The sequence below is a fragment of the Sorex fumeus genome, unplaced genomic scaffold, assembly GCF_029834395.1.
Source record: "Sorex fumeus unplaced genomic scaffold, SorFum_2.1 ptg000037l, whole genome shotgun sequence".
NCBI lineage: Eukaryota > Metazoa > Chordata > Mammalia > Eulipotyphla > Soricidae > Sorex > Sorex fumeus.
The window spans coordinates 14,995,520-15,019,621 of NW_026606094.1; the positions used below are offsets into that span (position 1 = coordinate 14,995,520).

General features: G+C 40.9%; 1 protein-coding gene and 1 pseudogene across 6 annotated transcripts in view; both read right to left on the reverse strand.

Moving 5' to 3' along the window:
• ST7 (suppression of tumorigenicity 7) overlaps positions 1–24,102 on the reverse strand; it is a 309,460-nt gene that overhangs the window by 161,503 nt on the left and 123,855 nt on the right. The window lies entirely within an intron of this gene.
• On the reverse strand, positions 766–937 carry LOC130027925 (uncharacterized; annotated as a pseudogene).

Here is a 24,102-nt window from a genome sequence, read left to right on the forward strand (position 1 = left end):
TGCGGCTTCAGGCGGCAACAGCCTGTACATAATTATCTGAAGAACGAGCAACAGCCACAGTTCAGATACACCAACTATGCAGATTCAACAAATGGGGTGGGGGCAGCCTGTTGTTAAAGACAAAGATTGTACAAAAAAGTGAAAACACAGTGGGGAGCACAGCCCCCCACTGCCTGCCTCAGGGCTGCTGGGGAGAGGGAAGAGGCCGCGGGGAGGCGTGCAGGGTCCACCGTGATCTGGACTCCAGCAGACATGAAGGGCTTGGGGAGACCTTGCCACCCTCCTATGTAGAAATGGGAAATAATACACATAACCATGTGTATTATCTTGTTGGGGTGGTTCATATGTGTATGTATGGATTCTGGAAGGAGGGAGTCTGAAAACAAGTTAGAGTGGCTTATTTTTACTGTTGAAGCATTATCCAGAATGAAAAAACATAGTGATCTACTAGACATAGAGGTGTTGAGGATGTAGTTCAGTGGTAAAACTCTCTCGCATAGTTCATACTGGGTTTAAACTCTGGGAGGGGATAGGATGGGTAGACAGACAGACAGAGAAAAAGAAGGCATATTAACTATGCATGTGGCAGTAGTTACTTACTAAACTTAAAAACAAACACACAGAAAATTCCACTTAAAGTAACTCGTGTGGAGTTTGTAGAGAGCACTCAAAAGACTGGAGCACCTGCTTTGCAAGTAGGAGGTCCATGCTCAATCCCTGGCACCATGTGGTAACCCCAAGTACTACAAGGAGTGATTCCAGAGCACAAAGTCAGCAGTAACCCTTGGACACTGCCAGCTGTGGTCCAAAAGCCAAAATGAAATTTAAAAAACTAATTTATTTTCACCTTAATTCCAGAAGGATCATGGTAAAAAATTTGACCTAATCTACTAACAAGATACTACACTTGATCTTAGCCAAAAGGCCGAGAAGCGATTAGGGGGCTGGAGCTATAGCACAGCGGTAGGGCGTTTGCCTTGCACGCAGCCAACATGGCCGACCCGAGTTCGATTCCTCCGCCCCTCTCGGAGAGCCCGGCAAGCTACCTAGAGTATTCGATATGCCAGACACAGTAACAACAAAGTCTCCAATGGAGACGTTACTGGGCCCGCTCGAGCAAATCGATGATCAACGGGAGGGCCTTTACTTTACTTTACTACTAACAAGAATGTTGTAGCTTTTTCAAAGGGCTGGGGAAATTTTTAAAACAATTTTTGAAGCAATGTAGCATCCACAGAGGAAAAAAAAACTACCTGAAATTGAAAGAAAAGATCTGAGATTAGATCCTGCCTGATTTCTGGAAGCTGAGAAATATAATCACTTAATCACTTAACTTCCCGTTAGTCGTCGATTTGCTCGAGCGGGCGCCAGTAACGTCTCCATTTGTCCCTGTCGCGTGCTAGTGTAGCCCAATGGCATCTTTTCGCTCCGGAAACATGGAGGGCCTCAAACCGATCGTTCATGATCTTGACAAAGAAGTCTGACCATCTGGTAGGTGGGCGGCCACGCGGTCTCTTGACATCCCGTGGAATCCAATCAGTAACAGCTCTAGTCCAACGGTCGTCTTTAAATCTCATTACGTGACCAGCCCATCTGATTTTCGATACCTTGGCATATGAGACAGCGTCCCTGATCCTTGATCGTCGACGGATGTCAGAACTCCGGATTCGTTCTCTCATTTGAGTGAAACGTGTTATTCCAAGCATAGCTCTTTCTATTCTTCTTTGGGAGACCTGAATGGCGTTCTCATCTTGTTTGCGTAGGGCCCAGGTCTCTGAGGCATATGTTAATGCAGGAAGAACAGTGGAATCAAAGAGATGTGCCGGGAGCCAGAGGTTCTTCGTCCTCTTAGCTATTTCTTCGACGTTCTTGAAGGCGTTCCAAGCCGCTCTCTTCCTCCTGCGCAGCTCGGGTGCCAGGTCATTTCTCATGTTGACCTCTCGACCTAGGTACACATAGCTGTTGCATTCGGAGATGGTCGTTCCATTGAGAGCGAATGGGGCGTCAGGAACAAGGCTGTTTCTCATAAACATTGTCTTCGTAAGATTCAGCTGTAGTCCTACCTTTCCACACTCACGGTCAAAGTCGGCCAGCATTTGTGCCGCTTGGCTGATGTTTGGTGTTATTAAAACAATGTCATCAGCAAAGCGGAGGTGGTGTAGTTGCCGACCATCTATCTTCACTCCCATTCCTTCCCATTCCAGTCGTCGCATGATGTTCTCGAGGGTGGCACTGAAGAGTTTCGGTGAAATGGTATCACCCTGCCGCACCCCTCTCTTGACATCAACGATCACTTCTTTGTAGAATGGTGAGATCCTGGTAGTGAATCCGCAATACAGCTCACGGAGGATCCTGATGTATTGGGCTTGAATGCCCTGATTGGCTAGGGCTTCAATGACCGCTTCCGTCTCAACAGAATCAAAGGCCTTCTTTAAATCAATGAATGTTAAGCAGAGCGGCATCTTGAACTCCCGAGAAACCTCAATGAGCTTGGTTACCGTGTGGATATGGTCGATGGTGCTGAATCCTTTGGGGAACCCTGCTTGCTCGCATGGTTGTCCTTCATCTAGTGTTCTGCCAATCCTATTCAGGATGACTCGAGTGAACAGCTTGTAGATGACAGACAATAGGCAGATCGGGCGATAGTTGCCAATGTCATGGATGTCTCCCTTCTTGAACAGTAGTACGGTCCTGCTGGTTTTCCATTGGGACGGAACCTTGCATTCAGACAGGTAGCGAGTGAAGAGCCGAGCCAGTGTATTGATGAGTACTGACGGCAGGTTCTTCAGGTGTTCAGGTCTGACCTTGTCTGGGCCGGGTGCTGTTTGCTTCTTTACCAACGAAATGGCGTGTCGGATTTCGGAAGGGAGAACGTTAGGAACGACATACCCATCCTGTGGAATTTGGTATGTCGGCAAGTGGACATGGCTATCGAAGAGATTTGAGTAGAAGTCATGGGTAATCTTCTCCATTGCCGTTCTGGAGGATGTGATGGATCCATCAGGACGTCGGAGGGCAGTCATCTTGGTCTTATAGTTGGCGAAGGACAGGCGGGCGTTACGAATACTTTTCCCGGCTTCTGCCGCATCTATCAGTACTTCTGCTCTTCTCTCTTTGAGGTCTTCCTTGATCGCATCTCTGCATTGCTTTGCAAGCTCGGACGTTAGCTTGCGGTTGCCTGAGGCATGCGCCAAACCACGCTGGCGAATTAGCTCAAGAGTTTTCGAAGATAGGCGACTTTTTGTGGCTATCTCTCTCTTGGCGTTCCTCGCACATTCATGGAGGTGCTGAACCAGTCGATCGTATTCCTCGTCAATGTTGTCAACAATGGCATCTTCCCATGTTGCCGCAATAGTACCAAAGAGTTCCCAGTTGGTGGTCATTCTGGGAGTTCTCTTTTTGAACTTTGCAGCCCTTTCTCCCCGCTCTGTGAAGTAGAATTTTGCACGAAGGAGACGGTGGTCCGATCCCGTTCGAAATTTTGGGACAACAGAGACATCAGTCAGGCAAAACCGTCGATTGAATATGATGTGGTCTATTTCATTGTGGAATCGTCCACCGGGAGACTCCCATGTCCATCTTTTAGATTCTGCCTTCTGGAACTGTGAGTTACCATGAATGGTCTTGGTCGACATGATGAACTCAGACAGTCTCTCACCCTGTTCGTTCCATTCTAGGCCATGGGTCCCGATGTGAAGTTCTTCAGCTGATCTTCTCGGTCCTATCTTGGCATTAAAATCACCCACAATGATCTTGTAGAAGGTGTGGTCTTCTTTATAGAACTTCTCTAGCTCCATGTAGAACTTCTCGATGGAGAAGTAGGACACTACTTCCACTACCCAGCCGTCGCCACACTCCAGGACGCTTTCCGGACCCGCGCGGCCGCTCCGGCCGAGACCCACGCACAACTGAAGACCCACAGAACAAGGTAAGTGGAACTCTCTGAGACCTTGGACTCCAGGCTCGGCGGACCCAGGGACAGAGCTTCTCTGCTTGCTCCCACCACCACAGGTGACAAAGGGATTCTAATCAGGAGCCCCACCCTACCCTGCCCTGTCTACTTCCATCAACCACCCAGGGATCGAATTGTGCACAGGAGACCCACCCTACCCAGATAAATACCCCACTGGCAGATTTCCACTCTCGACACTACTTCCACTACCCAGCCGTCGCCACACTCCAGGACGCTTTCCGGACCCGCGCGGCCGCTTGCGACACATCATAAGGCACTAAATACCCATCTTCTGGAATTGTCGTACCATATTTGATAGGGTTCAAATATGGTAACACCTACAAGGGTGATTAGAGGCCACCCCAAAAGCCTCTATACCTCTCGGAAAGACTGGCAAGCTACCGAGAGTATTCCGCCCGCACGGAAGAGCCTGGCAAGCTATCCGCTGTGTATTCGATATGCCAAAACCAGTAACTACAACTGGTCTCATTCACCTGACCCTGAAGGCTTCACCGACATGGCAGCACTGAGAAGGATGAGAAAGGAGAGGCCGACAAAATCTCAAGGCCGAACTAGGCTGCCACAACGAAGGAAGACAAAAATGATCGTCTGTACTTTCAATGCACGTACGCTAGCATCAGATGCATCCATCGAGGACCTGATGGTACAAGCGCGAATGATCAAGTACGACATCATTGGTCTGACCGAGACAAGAAGGCACGAATCTCACCATGCTGTTTTCGACACCGGAGAAGAATTGTTCCTCGGAACATGCGATAAAAGAGGTGTTGGAGGCGTCGGTGTCCTTGTCAACACAAACTTGGCCAAGAGCATTGATTCATTCGAATGCCTAACAACCCGAATCGGACGTTTACATTTGAATAGATGTGGCTCACTGCCTGCAGTTTCTATCTTCGTTGTCTACGCACCAACATCTCATTATGATGAAAGAGAAATCGAGAAATATATATTTAATTTATTTGTTTAATATTCTTGTGGAAATTATCATGGACTTCTCATAACTGTCTGTGCACTGCAAAGATTAATTCTCACAACTACACTATGAAGTATGGACTATTATCCCCATTTTATAGATGAGAAACAAGTACAAAGTTAAATGAATTACAAAAATATGTTATTTGTATAATGATTAGTTACACAAATATACAGGCCATACAAGAAGTCAATGGTGGAAGCAAGATACTACCCTTGCACCAGGAACATATGATCATTTTGCACAAGTATTATTCAATAATTTGGACATCACTAGGGATAGATGGATAAAAACAAGAATAAAAGAGAAAGGCAAACAAATATGTGTTCTTTGGAGTTATATCTTTTCTATGGAAATATACTATGGCTAAAGTATATGCAGTCATTCATCTGAATAGACCTACATATTTCCCAAGCTTCCTTTCACTAAGGTTTTCACGTTATCCCCACAAAACTCATAAGTACAATTCATCTTAATTTAATATAACAGATAGGTTTCTATTTTGGAACATCAAACATCAAAATCTATCTTATAACTTGGAAATGCTACATGGTGGGGAGGGGGCGGAAAGATAACACAGTGTGTAAGGCACTTCCTTGCACATGGCTAACCCAGGTTTAATACCTGGCACCCCATAAGGTTGCCCAGACCTTGCCAGAAATGATCCCTAAATGCAGAGTCAGGAGTAAGCTCTAAGCACCGATGGATGTGGTTTCCCAGAAAATTAATCAATTAAAGGTCTAGAGATATGTTTACAAAGCCTTTTAATTGTTTCAAGATTTTATTACTGAGTTTCTATTCTAGAGCTAATTTTCAAAGGCCTCATTCCAGCAACCTGATTAAAACCTTTTCGATCCTCTTCAAAGACTGAACCGCTGTCCCAATATTTCTCTGTTCGGTGCCTATACATCTCACCCGAACCTGAGAATCGCGAGCCAGTGATATTCAGTTACTATGCTGTACTTCTGCTGATACTCCCTTTTGTGACATCTGACCATACGTCTTACTACCTGAGGTTCTTTTTGGATTTCTGCCCTGAGTTGACATATTTCACTTCCTGCCTTCATACCCAAACTGGGTCACTGTCAGTAGCTGCCTCTCTTTGCCAATTCTGGTTCCTGCCCACCTGCCTTGCTCTGTTAGAGGGAATTAGTTCTGCCTGGCTAGGTCTCAAGAAGTGAAAAATCAAACTCCATCAATAGTTACTAATTAAACTTCTGCCTCAAAAACCCAGAAGATGCAGTCAATGGAATTTCTTAGCGGATCCCTGTCACTAAACAATGTTCTTGGTTTTTTTAAAAATTTTTTTTGTTTTAATTACCATGAGATACAATTATAAAGCTTTCATGATGGGTTTCAGTCATACAATGTTCCAACACCCATTCCCTCCAAATTTCCCACCACCAATATCCCCTTATACCTCCTGCCACCGCCCCCCCAGACCTCTCTCTCTCTCTCTCTCTCTCTCTCTCTCTCTCTCTCCCTCCCTTCCTCTTTCTCTCTCCTTTCAGGCATTACAGTTTGAAAGTGCAATGCGGATACTGAAAGACCATAACATCTGGTCCTTTACCCACTTTCAGAACAATGATGTACTTTAGTTTTTAAACTTAAAAATAGGATCCTAAAGAAAACATTGAAGGGCTGGAGAGAAAGTTCAGTGGATAAGGCGTTTGCCTTACCTGTGGCCGACCCGGGTTCAATCACTGGCATCCCATATGATTCCCTAGTGCCACCAGGAGTAATTCCTGAGTGCAGAGCTAGGAGTAACCCCTGATCATCGCTGAGTGTGACCCAAAAAGAAAAAAAAAAGAAAGGCAAAAGGAACGAAGGAAGGGAGGGAGGGAGGGAGGGAGGGAGGGAGGGAGGGAGGGAGGGAGGGAGGGAGGGAGAGAAAGAGAGAAAGAGAGAAAGAGAGAAAGAAAGAAAGAAAGAAAGAAAGAAAGAAAGAAAGAAAGAAAGAAAGAAAGAAAGAAAGAAAGAAAATTGGAGAGTGAATAAAGCAAAGAAAGAAAAGTTTATTAAAGGAAGAACAGAAAATAAGTGCAGAAGATAATCTAGGGAGGATGTGACATCGAAAATCAAACATTTGCTACTAAATGGATTATGTCTACATTTCTGGTTTTTTTTCCAACATGATCATCATCCTAGTAATTCTTCCCCAATCCCAGTTTCCTCAATAGCCTGAGTTCTGCTGACAAAGTCCATGGTCAGTCTTTTTACATGTTCATTAATTTTACATATTACATTACACACATAGGTGAAATCATCCAAACTACCTTTTTTCCCTTCTGATTTATTTTGTTTCCCATAACTCCCTTGAACACATTCTATTTTGTTATGATTTGCAATATTTTATCTTTCTAATATCTCAATATCATATTATATAAGGACACACCTATATCTAATTAGGCAATAATGGGTACTATGATCTCATCTACAGTTTAGCATCTATAAATTACACTATGGGCTGGAGCCATAGCACAGCAGGTAGTGTGTTTGCCTTGCATGCAGCCAACATGGCCAACCCGAGTTCGATTCCTCTGCCCCTCTCGGAGAGCCCGGCAAGCTACGGAGAACATCTCGGCCACACAGCAAAGCCTGGCAAGCTACCGGTGATGCATTCGATATGCCAAACACAGTAACAAGTCTCACAATGTTACTGGGCCCACTCGAGCAAATCGATGAACAATGGGAGGACAGTGACAGTGACAAATTACACTATAATAAACATTGTGGTGGGCATAATATTCTGTGTTAATGCTTTTATATTATTTGGCTAAATGCCCAACAGGTGCAACAGTTGGATCATATAGCTGCTCTAAGTTGCTTAAGAAGCTCATGGGGTTTTTCAAATTGGATGCCCCAATTCACAGTCCCATAAATGCCCTAGAGATTCATTTCCTCCATACCTTCAACATTTGTTATAGGGCGTTTGCCTTACAAGCAGCCAACATGGCCGACCCGAGTTCGATTCCTCCGCCCCTCTCGGAGAGCCCGGCAAGCTACCGAGAGTATCTCGCCCGCACGGCAGAGCCTGGCAAGCTACCCGTGACGTATTCGATATGCCAGACACAGTAACAACAAAGTCTCCAATGGAGACGTTACCGGGCCCACTCGAGCAAAATCGATGAACGGGAGGAACGTGAATCCGTGACCGTGAACTTTTGATGTAAATAACTCATAGGTCTTATGTGGTATCTCATTCTGGTCTTAATTTGCAATTCCCGGATGATCATTAATAAGTCATCTCTCTGTTTTTTTTTCTTTTTGGATCACACCTGGCGATGCACAGGAGTTACTCCTGGCTCATGCACTCAGGAATTATTCCTAGCGGTGCCCAAGGAACCATATGGGATGCTGGAAATTGAACCAGGGTTGACTGAGTGCAAGGCAAACCCCCTACATGCTGTGCTATCACTCCTGCCCCTAAGTTATCTTTCGTATGATACTCTCAGTCATCTGTACATCCCCTAGGGAAGAGTAGTTTATTAAAACCTATCTTTTCTTTTGTTGTGGGCTTTGCTGTTCTTGCTGTTTCTGCTGTTTAGTTGCATGATCTCTTAACATATCTTGGATATAACCCCCTATTAGATGTATGATGTGCCAGCATCTTCTCTCTTTTAGTAGGTTGAATATTTTGTTCTGCTTATAGTTTCTTTTATTGTATAAAAACTTTTGGATCTAAGTCCTGGTAGTTTTTATTTTCACTTCTTTCCTTATTAGGCTTGAATGCCCACAGACATCTCTACCAGTAAGTTCCCTGATTGTCTATGTACTTCAGAGTTTCAAGTCTGAAATCCAAGTAGTTAATCCACTCTGAAATTAATTTTGTATATGGGGGTTATTATGAGGTTTCAATTCTAAGTCCATGGATCTATGCGTCTTTTTATTCCAACACCATGGTTTTATTCCAAAACCAAGTAGTTTTATTTACTGTCACTTGGTACTATAGTCTGATTAACAAGAAGTCTTCAATTTTTCTTCCTCAGGAATGTCACAGTTGAGGCCTTTTATGATTTTTTTTACAAACCTTACAGTTTTTTGTTATTTTTCCTTATAAAAAGTTCTGGCTTTTTAATTGGATCACATAAAATCTTTATATCCTTTGATAGAATGGAAATGTAATTCTTTTTCAATTTAGACACCATGATTTCCATAGCTGTTCACAGTGGACTTTCAGGCAAACAATATTCCGACCTCCAATACCAACACCTCATATCCTCACCCCTTCACCACTTGCCTCAGACTTCTTCCCAGACTTATTATTTCCCCATCCAGGTACGTGGAATATCTTTTCACCTCTTAGTGGCTTGGCCTATTATTAACAGAAGCCATACAAGGTGGCCCTCACAGAGCTACCATTGGTGCTGAGGGAAGGGACATGTGTTGCAGATTAATGCTTGACTTTGCACATGCTAGGCACATATTGCTCTATCATTTGAGCAATACTCCTCGTCAATTTTACTCTTTGTCTTTTAAGTTGTCTTGATGTCTTCACTATACAGGTCTTGCACTTCCTCTATTAAATTTATTCCTAAGTTTAGACTTAATTCTTTGACTATAATTACAAATGAAATTTTCTTCTTCCCAGTCATTATTGGCATATAGAACCATATTCAAGAAACAGTGACTAAAATACAGAAAGAGCCCACAGAATGGGAAAAAATATTTACCCAATACAATCAGTTAGGAGTTTAATACCCAGGATATACAAGACACTGGTAGAACTTCACAAGAAAAAAAACCCAACCCCATCAAAAAATGTAGAAAAGAAATGAACAGAAATTTCCTTAAAAAAGAAATTCAAATGGCCAAAAGGCACATGAAAAAATGCTCTACATCACTAATCATCAGGGAGATGCAAATCAAAACAACAATGAGATAGCATCTTACACCACAAAAACTGGCACACATCAGTAAGAACAAGAACAACCAGTGCTGGCATGGATTCAGGGAGAAAAGAATTCTCGTTCATTGCTGGTGGGAAAGCCAACTGGTCCAGCGTTTTTGGAAAACAATACTGACATCATTCCTCCAAAAACTAGAAATTGAGCTCCCATGTGACCCAGCATTACCACTCCTGAGAATATATCATGGAGATACAAAAAACACAGTAGAAATGACATCTGCACTTGTATGTTTATTGCAGCACTTTTCACAATAGCCAGAATCTGGAAAAAACCTGAGTGCCAGAGAATGGATTACTGGTTAAAGAAACTTTGGTACATCTACACAATGGAATACTATGCAGCTGTTAGAAGAAATGAAATCATGACATTTGCACATAAGTGGATGGACATGGAGAATATTATGCTAAGTGAAATTTATCAGAAAGAGAGGGACAGACATAGAAAGACTGCACTCATTTGTGGAATATAAAGTAACATACTATGAGACTAATAGCTAAGCACAGTAGAGATAAGGACCAGAAGGATCACTCCACGGTTTGGAAGCTGACCTCACATGCTGGGGGAAAAGGCAGTAGAGATGGAGAAGGAATCACTAAATAAATGATGATTGGAGGGATCTCTCAGGATGGAAGATGTGTGCTGAAAGTAGGCTAGGGATCAAACATGATGGCGTCTTAGTATATGTACTCCAAATCATAATGCCCTAAATTAGAGAGAGAGAGCAATAAGGAGTGCACCTGCCATAGAGGTAGGGGGTGGGGTAGGGTGGGGGTGGTAGGAGGGACACTGGGAACAATGGAGGTGGGAAATGTGCACTGGTGGAGGGATGGGTGCTTGATCATTGTATGACTGAAACGCCATCATGAAAGTTTGTAAATGTATCTCACAGTGATCCAATTAAAAAAATGTTTTTATATTGATTTTATTGATTTTGTAACTTGGCACTTTGCTATAATTATTCTAACAGCTTTTTCAGTCATTAGTTTTTGTATACATATATTGTTATATCATCTGAAAATCAGTAAAAAATATTATTTTACTACTTTTATAATTTATATACCATTTACTTGTTTTATTACCATGAGACTTTTAACACTAAATTAAAAGGAAGTAATGATAGTGATAAACCTTTGTCTTGTTCCTTTTTTTTTTTATTATTCCTGGCAGTAATCAGAGCTTAGTTTAAGCTCTTTGGTCTGGGATCCCTTTTCATGGTACCTTGGATGAAGTGTTGGGGATCAAACCAAAACCAATAGCATGCAAGGCAAGCACCCTACCCACTGTACTGAGTCTCTGGCCCCTTGTTCCAGATTTTAAAGAAAAAAATTCTCCCGGTTTTTTAACACTGAAAACATTACAATTATATGTGAGTTTACAGTATATGATCAATACTGTGCTGAAATTTGTCCTTCCTACCCCCATACTGAGATTTAAATCATAGTAAATGAGTGCTAAATCATGTCAAATATTTATCCAGAATATACTGAATACTGAATATTTGGCTTTGCATTTATAGTACATTCCATTCATTTGCATATGTCACACTATTCTTTCATGTGTAAAATAAATCTTGCTTGGCTATGATTTAAAATATTTCTATTACATTATTAAATTCGACTTGCTAGTATTTTGTTAACCTACATTCATCAGAGATTTGGTCTATAGATTTCTTTTATGTGACTGGGGGCCACACCACTGAGCTATGCTCAGGAACCACTTCTGACTTGGTGTGTAGGTGTCTCCTGTGGTGCTGAGGGGACTATCCAGTGTCACCAATCAAACCTACAGTTCTGGCATGCAATAGAAGCAATACAATTCACTGAAACACCTCTCAGGCCCTCCAGAGGGTTTTTTTAAACAGATTTAGGGGGGGTTGTTTATTTTTGTTTGGGGGGCCACACTTAGTGGTTCTCAGGGCTTACTTCTCACTCCATGCTCAGGGATCACTCCTAGTAGGATTGGTGGACCATGGGAGTGCCAGGGATTGAATCTGATTGAACCTGGGTCAACTGCATGCAAGGCAAGAGCTCTACCCACAGCACATTAGCTCTGGTTCCACTCCAGAAGCTTTTAGTCTTGCAAAAAAGGAAATTGTATACCCACAGAACCGCAACTCCTTATTTCCCCCTCAGTCCTTGGCAACCACCCTCTTATGGATTGACAAAATATACTTTGGAAAATGCTAAACTCTTACATTTCATCTCATCATTGTATAGATGAGAAAATGAGCTGAATGATACTCAGTAACTTGTCCCACTTATGACCCTTGTCTGGAATTCTGACTATTAGGACTCTCGGTCTGACCTCCTTTATGAACTCATAGAGTAGAAAAGCAGAGATAACATAACAATTAACCAAATTGAACCACTATATGTTCTAAAACTCCTGGGATCTCCCAGGTCCACTGCAAATAAAGAACTACTATAGTAGGACAGACTTTCTTTCATTCTCCAAGCTGCAGTAAACAAAACAAGAGGCACCAATTTAAATAGGTTGCACCCTCCTAGGACACCTATTTTCTCTATGATTCAACGATAAATATTTTGATGTTTAAATAATTGTGGATTTTAAGGCATGATGCAAAACTCGCCTCTTTTCTAAGGGTTTTCCAGGGATCCTGCTTCAATAGCAAGCTGCTTTGGCCTATGGCCCCGGCTGCCAGGGGCTCCTCCATTCCCTTATCTTCCTCCAGGGAAGCACAGGGAGCTGAGCATGGTGGAGAAGAGCCTACAAACTATTGCAGAACCCAGGGCAAGCTAACAAGAGACAGACTGATTGCCATTAGCCAAACAATACTTCCACACTTCCACATGTCTGCCACTTCTGCTGCCTTTAAGTGCAGTATCTCTCAATGGGCAGCTCCTTAGGGGAGCTGAGAGTTAGGGAAGTCTTTCAGGAATAATAATCAACCAAAAGAACATAAAAAAAAAAGAGTAAGACTGTCTACTGCTTGACATCAAGTTTAGGATAAAGTGCGGGAGTTGGAAGCTGACTAAATGGGCTGAATTACATACCAAGCTCCAACTTGGAAGATCCATTGTGGGATGACATTTAAATTCTAGCAGCTACTTCCTCTTGCCACAAGTTGCAAATCCATAAAACCTCAAAGAAGTCCTACTGTAGGTCCATTCATTTTTGTAATGGACTTACTAAAATTCGGTGATATCTAATCACATCATGAGGGTGCACATGAAAAATGTTTTTCCCCCCTTCTTGTGAAAATAATCCAATGAGGAAAGGCGCAGTCATTTCAAAATAATTCTGCAGAGGCAGGCAGGAAAAACTATTACATCTCAAACTTTTTCACTTTCATCCATATGCTGCTGCCAATATTCAGAGCTTCAGACATTACTGGAAGATTTTCAAATATAAAATACATAGGGACAATTTTCTTGCCTTTATTTTAGCTGTGCCTAAGCAGCTGGCTTGATGCAGCTGGCAAACCCAAAGAGAAATGCAGCAATGCGGCCAAGCACCTCCTTGACTAGCATCACGTGCCAGGGCATGGTCGGCTTTGGTTCCACTTGGCATTTCTTTTTAACCTGTCTCAAAAGATCCCTTCTCACAATATCTGCATCAGTATGTAAATCCTGGCACGGGGTTCTGGGTATTCATTCTTTCTTTCCCCAGCTGCTCTCTGCTTCACATCCTCTAAAATCATAGCTCTCCATGCCAAAATGAAAGGCAAAATGGTACATTAGTCAAAGACACAAAGAATGAGCACCACGTAAGGTGAGAGGCATGTGCCATGAATATTAATGCAACCCAAGCAATTATAATGATTACAATGAGAGCTGGCACACATCAACTCCAACCACACAGAAAAGGCTGCGGTTAACCTTGGTGAAGGTTAGGCAGCTCTGCTCTAGTAACCCAGAGGAAGGAGCTCTTCAGTTTTCTGAACAACTCTGACTCCCGACTCTCCAAGACAGCCAATAATTTTCAGATGTACTGCTAAGTTCCCCATATAAATTTGAACCTGCATTAAAGATACACGACCGACCCATTGTAGATGGGTAGTGGAGAAGTAGGAAAACCACAGGATGAAAGAGCGAAAGTTAAAATTCTTATTAGCAATCTGTTGGTTAAATGTTAAACAATCTACTACTATGTTAGTAGGTGGGTAAAATAATAATAGTAATCAAAACACCTCAATACTGAGACACTATTCATTCTGAGGCACAGGGAAAATGGAAGAAACAAGTTTTTCCTAGAAGGAAAGAATCATTTAAAATAAAAGGGAGGAGCTGGAGCGATAGCACAGCGGGTAGGTGTTTGCCTTGCACGCAGCCAACATGACTGATCCTGGTTCGATTCCCAGCATCCCATATGGTCCCATATGGTACCGCCAGGAGTAATTTCTGAGTGCATGAGCCAGGAGTAACCCCTGAGCTTCGCCGGGTGTGACCCAAAAAGCAAAATAAATAATAAAAGGGAAAATAGAATGAAAGTTTACTAAACTGTCACTGTCCTCCCTTTGTTCATCAATTTGCTCGAGCGGGCCCAGTAACGTCTCCATTGGAGACTTTGTTGTTACTGTGTTTGGCATATTGAATACATAACGGGTAGCTTGCCAGGCTCTGCCATGCGGGCTAGATACTCTTGGTAGCTTCCCGGGCTCTCCGAGAGGGGCAGAGGAATCAAACTTGGGTTGGCCATGTTGGCTGCATGCAAGGCAAACACCCTATCACTGTGCTATCGCTCCAGCCCAGAATGAAAGTTATTAGATTTTAAATGTCCACTTATGGTGGGAATAGTAATTTATTGAAATGATTTTAGTGTTCTAAACTGTGATTCCTAAAATTATATATACACAATAATAAAGTCCAATATAGAAAAAATAATGGACTTTCATTATTTCCAACCAAATCAGATTTTTCTAAAAGCTCTGAAACGAGCCAAACAGATGACTCAAAGGGTTGAAGCATATGCTTTGCATGTGGATTTGACCCTGGATTTGACCTCTACACTCCAAGGTTCCTTGAACGCTGGTAAGTGTGTTTCCACTCCTCTCAAAAAAAAAAATGAAAAGGACCTAAACCATCAGACTTGCTGAAACTTTCCACAAAGATCTAAAATAAAACATCAATGTATAAGTAGAAAACTGAAAATAAAGTAGCTTCAACAGCCTCAGTAAAAAAAACTTCAAACAAATATATCCCAGACCTCAGCCCAAGCCATATTAGTACTTCTAGATGACGAATAAAACGTCAATTTAAAGGATTTAAGTAAATTCAAAAGAATGTAGTGGAACAGTGGACAATCTAGGCAGTGAGCCACTTGTTTTACATGCAGCTGACCCTTCTTTGACCTCTGGCATCATATAATGTCCCCAGGCATCACCAAAAGTGAGTATATGCTGAGAAAGCCAAGAGTATTCCCTGAGCACTGTGAGGTGTAGCCAAACTCCCCCCCCCCCCAAAAAAAGAAGTGTTGGAAACCTCTAGGGGAGTAAGAGTTAAGGAAGGGCACTGGAAATAGTAGAATTATGTATCATTGGTCTAACAAAAAGTCTCTGACCAAATTTTAATCAGTCACCTGTGAGTTACTTCCCAATAGGCCTCCAGTTTGGAACTTGCTTTATTTCACCTAATTTAACCATAAATTCATAGTAGGTTTGGTGAGAAACCCCCCACACTAAATAACAAGGTAACTGCAATATCTGACCAAATCACTCATCGTCCTCCATCCTACACGTGATATCAGATCAGACTGGCCTGCCTGCAGCAAGACGTAGTCAATCAGGTCAAGATTTCCACAGTTCTCAGGAATTTTTCATCTGTTGCCTGATCCCCAATCCCTACCCTACTCTTTGTCCATCAACCCACAATTTTCCTTATTCCTTATGTTCAGAACTGGTCTTCATTCTATACTGAGGTCTCTTTCCTCCTAGTGCAATGGACCTGAATAAAATTCATTTTTACTACATTAGCTATCATCTATCTAGCTTTGGCTTTCTTTCCTAAGGCTTGGTTGTTATACCAATATAAAAAATTGTTCAGTAATGCTTCAAAATGCGAAAAATAAAGAGTTAGCACACACAATCCCTAGCACTGTATGGTCCTCCAAGAACCAACACTGAGCACCAAATCAAGATAGCGAGGCTAAGTGTGGCATCAAAACAAAACAAAACAAAAATCCATACAACTCAAAAAATTCTAATCCTAAGTATGAGTATGTATACAGAGACACATGCACATATGCACAGAAACATCCATGAGAACTGAAAACATATGTCCTGGCAAAATTCTGAACACAAATGTTCACAGCATTTATTCATAAATGCTCGTAGCAGTAGTCATAAAGTCAAAAGTAGAAACAACTAAACTCCCCATCCAATGAGGAATAAAAAAAAAATATATGTGGTCTGTTGACATAACAGAATGATATTCGATAAATGGAAAGGAACAATGATATACCCCACAATTGGAGTGGACGTCGGAAATAGCATGAGCGAGCCAGTCACAGAAGGCTAGATGCCACAGGATTTCATTTCTACATAATTTCCAGATAAGAAAATCTATAGCAAAGAGAGGAGATTGTTTCTCATGGAAAGAGGGAGAAAAACAAAGTAAGTCTGCCATCAGTAGAGGATTTCTTTAAAGGGTGGCAGTGTGGGGGGTGGAGGGGTGTATGGAGGAAATGCAAATGTTCTAAACTACAGCTGGATGTAACTGAAACACCCAAAGACAGAATTTTTAAATGGTAGATTTACTACAGTGGGCTACATTTTTTAAAAATTTTTATTAGTGAAACACCATGAGGTACAGTTGTAGACTTACAAATTTTTGTGCTTGGGTTTCAATTATACAATGATCAAATACCCATGCCTCCACCAGTGCCCATTTCCCACCACCATGGATCCCAGTATCCCTCCCATCCCCCAGCCACCATCCCTCCCTGCCTCTGTGGCAGGGCATTCCCTTTTGCTCTCTCTCTCCTTTTGGGTGCTGTGGTTTGCAAAAGAGGCATTGAGTGGCGATCATGTTTGGTCTATAGTCTACTTTCAGCATGCTTCTCCCATCCTAGGAGGATCCTCCCAACACACTTTATTTGGTGCTCCCTTCTCTATCTGAGCTGAGTGGGCTATATTTTAATAAGTTTTTATTTCTCAAAAATAGCCCCTGTCACAAATTTGTTTGCTGAACATATATTTGTGGAGGGCCTGATTTATGGCAAGAAATGGGAATAAAACCATATACAGATATATTCCCTAACCTCCAAGAACCACAGTCTTGTGGAAAAAGTCTAGGATTATCTGTTTCAGGGAGTTGCTGTTGTTGTTAGTCTTGTTGTTTTCATTTGAGTTGTTTGTGGTTGCTTCAGGAGCTATCTCGGGCTTGGCGTTTGGGGATTGCTCCCAGCAGTGCTCAGGATCCTGTGGTGCTGGGGACTGAAGCTGGGGCTCCATCATGCAAAGCAACAGTCCAGGAAGCCTATGTTTGAATCTTTGCTCATGATTACTTAGGAAAGATTGAATTCCTCATCTCTAAAGGGCATTCTCTGTACTCAGAGAATGGCATATTGGAGGGCCTCGTAAATGTTAGGTCTTATTATTAAGTGACTAGAAAGGCAAATTTAGAGGCAGGAGAGATAGTACAGTGGGTAGAGCACTTTCCTTGCTCACAACCAACGTGATTGTGATCCTGGGCACCCCACACAGCCCCCAACCCTGCCAGAGTGATCCCTAGACAGGAGTAAGCCCTGAGCACCACCTGGTGTGGACCAGAAACAACAACAACAAAAAGGAAAATTTAGAATGCCAAAAGGAAAAAAAAATAAAATATGTATAAAATAGAAGAGCTTAGATTGGCTGGTTGAAAAAGGCATCACTTCTACAGGAAATCAAATTTGGATTGAAATCCAAAGCATTCGCTGAAAGTAGAAATATAAAGAACCACAAACAAAAGAAACCTCAAGTGCAAAAGTCATGGGGCAAGAAGTGCATGAGGTGTTCTAGGAACTCTGCCTGGTGGGGGTACCAGGCCAGTGGAGTCAAGAAAAGCAGGAACTAGAAAATGCTAGGTCTCATTGATCACAGTAAATGTTTCAGATTTTGGTCTGAATGCAGTGGAAAATCACAGAGGGTTTGTAAACAGAAAGACAAGATCCAGATTACATTTCCCAAAGATCAATGTATGCCATGAGAGGGGAAAGAGCATGCAGAGAGAAGGCTATTGTTATATTCACAGAAGAGAAAACGGGGGCTTGACAACACTGGTGCAGAGTTCAATAACCCAGACTGGGAGTAAGAGACAAAGCACTGAAGAGGAGGGTTTGTGGCTAACTCCTTCCTTTCTGTTCTACATCCACAGCCTGTGCTAGATAGAACATACAAGCTAAAGTCAACATTATGTAGAAGAAAGGGACCATCTGGGTCTCAAAGTCCTTAAATTCCTCTTCTATTCCCACCAGCTATGATATCTCTGCAAACACTTGCTGAGCCTCAGCCCATTTTCAGGGGCATTAGAAAAACAACCCACCACACTAGGTTACTCTAAGTTTCAAGGACTTAATGCATGTAAAAGTGACTGCTTCGCAAGCAGCGGACAGACTGCTTTGTAAGTCTTAGTCAATTTAAGAAACAACCCAAATCAGAATACCAATTGTGATTGTTATTTGTTCCTCATTTGTTATTTGTTCCTCAAGGTGGTTTCTGGTTGTTGTTGTTTGTTGTTGTTGTTGTTGTTGTTGTTGTTGTGGGGCAAAAGGACTGAGCCTCATGGAATGGGGCTGGGGGTTATTGCAGCCTCTGTGCTCAAGAGGTTGCTCCAGGAGGTGCTAGAGGACCATGCAGCACAGGAACCCAGACCTGCATGGAAAGCATGCATTGATCCCATTGAACTCTGTTTCTGGCCCCGTTCTGTTTTAATGAGCACATATAAGCCAGCCTGCAGAGAACAAAGCATGGTCCCTCTATTTCTATTCCAAGGCACTATCTTGCTGAGAAAGCCACATAAAACTGCAGCAGATCAAAGTCCTCTGCCATAGACACATCTCTAGGAAGCAAATGATATTTTAAGCAACCTTTTCCCTCAAAAACCCAGGGTGAGGAATGTACTAGCCTGAAGAAAATGGGTGAACTTTTGCTGTCAAACAGAATTACAAAGCAACCAATGGGAGAATTAATTTTAGAAGACACTGGCAAATCTTTGAACAAATTCATCCTAATTTATATTATCCCCAAATTCCACATGAAAAACACAACCTTTGGGTCTTAACCTCGATGAAGACACCCCTGTACCCCTAAGGGTCACCATTTATCTAAAGCATATTTATAGTAAAAGTACACATGGGACTTTTCTCTGGTTAACTAAACAGTTGTGAATAAAGCAAACTCCTCTGAGACTCTACTCTCTGGTAGCGCTAGACAAAAATCTAGAGTGAAATAGTATTTTTAATTATCTTGCTATTTTTGTTGACTTTTGTTATAAATTCATCACTATTTTCCTCCAAATTTTTCTAAGAAAACTGACACTCACTGTCACTGTCCTCCCATTGTTCATCGATTTGCTCGAGCGGGCCCAGTAACGTCTCCATTGTGACAACTGTTACTGTGTCTGGCATATTGAATACGTCACGGGTAGCTTGCCAGGCCTTGCCGTGCGGACTAGATACTCTCGGTAGCTTGCCGGGCTCTCCGAGAGAGGCGGAGGAATCGAAATTATTACACAATATAAATTATATATACTGTATTGTATATTAAAATATATCATGCACTAGATATTATATATTAAATATATGATAAAGTACGGGCTGGAGCGATAGCACAGCGGTAGGGCGTCTGCCTTGTGCGCAGCCAACCTGGCCGAGCCAGGTTCGATTCCTCCGCCCCTCTCAGAGAGCCTGGCAAGCTACTGAGAGTATTCAATATGCCAAACACAGTAACAAGAAGTCTCACAATGGAGACGTTACTGGGCCCGCTCAAGCAAATCGATGAACAACGGGAGGACAGTTCCTTACAGCTCCTTATATGATAAAGCATAGTGATGTCATTACTAATAAGGAAAAAATTGGTAATTACAGGATTCCTTTAGAAAACAATTGTGAGGCATCACAGTTCAAACTAATAATTGACATTGTATAAAATACACCTTTCACCTTTTAATGATTTATATATTAGCTATATGTAATATTTATTATGCAATGTAATCACTGCTATATATTATATAGTCTTTAATACCATTTAGGATTTGGGATGCCCTACAGAGTGCCTATCTCATTTACACATGGTCATTATTACTATTACTGTAGTTCTAACATTGAGTAAAAATAAAAGTAATGTAGTATAGGTTTAATTTATACTATGTTGTAAGATAACAAAAAAGAAAAATAGTTTCCTATGCACAGTGCCCCATAAATTTTTATCAACCACAAAGAAAACGATTTTGTTTGTAAACTGATAAAATAGCATACTTAAAAAAAAAAACCAAAGATAGCAACAACAAAAAACTTAAGATGTCATACAATGTGATAATAGCTATGTTACTTATGGAATAAATAGCAGAAATATAATCCTTTCACTAAACAGAAATGTAATGTTCTGAAAATTATGTACTTCAAATAGTATACAGACATTATTATAGATTAACTTAAGTAACATGAATTTAATCATAAACAATAATACTGGCAACATGTTACCTAAACTATAATAATTCTACTTTTTAAAACGATTGAACTTTTATTTGTTTTGTTTTGTTTTGTTTTTGCTTTTTGGATCACACCCGGCAATGCACAGGGGTTACTCCTGGCTCTGCACTCAGGAATTACTCCTGGTGGTGCTCAGAGGACCACATGGGATGCTGGGAATCGAACCCGGGTTGGCCACATGCAAGGCAAACGCCCTACCCGCTATGCTATTACTCCAGCCCCAATAATTCTATTTTTATAATAAAAAAATTAAAACATTTTAAATGTTAGTATTTTTGTCCTAGGACTAAATAAAAAAGTAATTGGGATCACATATTTTCATTTATACAAAATTATCAGACATATTGTAAATAGAACCTTGTCACCCAGGTTTTTTTCCTAATTTATTCAATCTAGAACCTGAAAGCAAAATAAGTGAAATTAAAAAAAAAAAAAGCTTTATAAATGTTTGCTTAAGATTTTAGAGAGTTTTGGGGTTTGAGGGCTTTGGGTTTGTTTGGGGGGGGGCAGATGTGGTATTTTTCCATGTACATATCAATGATTCTACTATGGCATGGTAAAAATTCATTATGTTAAAATAATACTAGATATATATGAATGAGAATTTCAGCAAAATTCAAAACTAAGAGATTCCTTAACTATCTCTCTACATCTGGAAAGATTTTTAAAACTAAGAAAGTTTCCCAGAACTTTTGTACTCCACTCTCACTATCCTTGTGGGAAATTAAAGTATCAATAATTCTTACTACTCTTAATTCTTCCATTATTTTAGCACAGGACAAACAGACAGGGTTAGTCACAAAGATGTCAGCCAAGCTTAGGATGTACATCTGTTTGTTTGTCCAATGTTTGTTTATGTATAGATGCCACAAATTTATTGTATCCTAGAAAAATAAGCACACCTGAAATCTGTGTTATTAACATAAATATATATGTTAATGGTGAATTTATGTACTAGGAAAGGGGAAAAAGAAACAAAGATTGAACATGCATCAAACCACTTTTTCCTACTAAGACTCTAACTTACTTTACCTATGATAAACCAACACAATTTTTTCTATTAAGGGGATGCCACAAATTTATTGTATCCTAGAAAAATAAGCACACCTGAAATCTGTGTTATTAACATAAATATATATGTTAATGGTGAATTTATGTACTAGGAAAGGGGAAAAAGAAACAAAGATTGAACATGCATCAAACCACTGTTGCTTAGAATTCTAACACAAGGCCAAATCACTGCGAAAGTGTGATTGAATTCCACACCACATTTGAGCAAAAGATTTCCAAGCTATTACCTCTTACAAACAATGCTGATCCTAACCTCCATGTGGAGAGCAAGCTCAATGGGCTTCAGTGTGTGTTTTGCAAGTATGAGAACCTGGTTTAATCCCTAGCACCACATTGTCCCCTGAGCACCTCCAGAAATGACCCCTGCCAAAGCCAGTAGACCCTAAGCGCCACCAGGTATGACTCCACAAAACTAAAACATAACAAAACAAAAACAAAAAGAATAAGCTCCCCCCTAAAGCTAAAAAAAAGAACAGACAGGGTTCTTAAGAACAATATTACTAACCATCTGCTATGCCATGGAGGAATTTTACCCAAATGATAAAGTCCTTCCATAGCATAAATCATATGCTAAATCTCTAATCTCCATAGACGGTGTATGGAGATAGAGCTTTCAGGGTATAATTAGTTTGGTTTATATGAGGGAATAAGGGATAGGTTGTCATCATGAAATTAGAGCCCTTCTAAAACAGACATCAGACATTCTCCTCACTTCTTTCTTCCCTTCCCCTTTCCTCCCCTCCTCTCCTCTACCTTTCCTCTCCCTTACCTCTCCTCTTTTCTCCTTTTCTCGCCCCATCTCTTTTTTTCTCTACCCAGCCCCAGTAATGTGAGTAATGAGAGAACGTGAGTGTTGTAGCAAGTGTTTGTCTGTAAACCTCCACTGGAGAGGAGATCCCTCATCAGGGAAATGAGTCAATCAGCACTTTGGTATGGAAATTCCCAGCCTCCAGAACTGTAATGAAGTGATGTCTGTTGTTTCAGCCACCAAGTCTGGTACTTTGTTATGCTAGACTACATGACTAATACCCCATAAAATCAAATGGCAAAGTGACTTTTGCATAGAGGACAGTCCAGAAATACAATCTGAAAACATGTTTAGATTCTGAAGCTTTGTCCTACATTATTAATTTTCCAAGTGAGAACAAGTGTAATTACTATTTATTTTCTTTTGCTGGCATGGTTATGACTGCACACTTTCTTTTAATGTCAATTTCAATGTCATCCTCTAGTATCCATTTATATGTCCTCTTCCAGCTCTGCTCTAGCTATGGTTTCAGATCTGCCATTTACCTACAGTACTATGTCCATCAACTTATGTTCTTTCCCCTTTATCTAAGAAGGAAAATTTAGATGCTTTGGATTATGTTTTCTGGAAATTAGATGGCTTCTGTTCTTTATTTTTATCACTAAGGCTTGAATTAGGGTAATTTGTATAAGCTGTTCTTTGGGTATCTAATTATTTCTACATGATGACTCTTTTGCATCAAGTTACCTGAACAAAAAACATCCAAAGTTATTTCTACATTTCCTACTACCTCTAACACACACACACACACACACACACACACACACACACACACACAGTAAAAGTAATGTTCAAGTAAATTTCAGAGCTGCCCAATGGAAATGCCGGGTAATGAGCCTGAATCCTGTTAAACCTGCCCTTTCTGCTTCACGTATTAGTGAAAAGTCTGTAGAGATGAATTGCACAAGTGAGATTATAGGAAAATAACCAAATAACCAAAATAACCAATCTAGTTCCTCATCACTCACCTCAGGTACCTGGAACTCCATATCCTAACATTTCAACTCCATTATACTTAAAATTGGCTACACAAATGCAGAAATTAGATTTCTTTTCTTATTTATTCATGGGAAAGGCAATGTTACATTAAGTATTATCTTAATTATTTTAAAATATGCTACAAGCTCCCATTTTAATAGAATTACTTTCATTATTGTTCATTAGCTTTTGCACACTTATTATCATTGAAATCATTTTGTGACTCTAATCTACTTATCATTACATCTAAAATATATTTCCCAAGTATTTATTGCAGTTTATCTTCAGAATTTTCACTGCAGTGATTGAATGTGATTCTGTTATGTTGTTGTTAGCATCATTTACATATACCAGTTCCCTTTCAATAAGCATTGAAATTATTGCCAACCATTTGCTTCTGTGGAAAACAACAGGATCTCATCAAGGAATACTCACATATTTTCTTAAGATAGATTCTCAAGAATAAAATTAAAAAGCCAAAGAGCTTGAGCCATTTTTAAATATTTCCTATGTCTTGCCTGCTTATTTGAAAAAAAAGCTATGAGCGCCAGACTAAGTTTCATCTGGTGTACCCCAGAGGGGAACAGGTGAACCCACCATCTGCCCAAACAGAGCCTCAGCAGCTGAAAACCTAAAGAACCTAGTTGCTGCCATGCTCATGGCATATCCCCACAGGCTCCGGTCAAGCCTCACCCATGAATGAATCCATCGAAAAAACTCAGGTATGAGAATTTTGTGA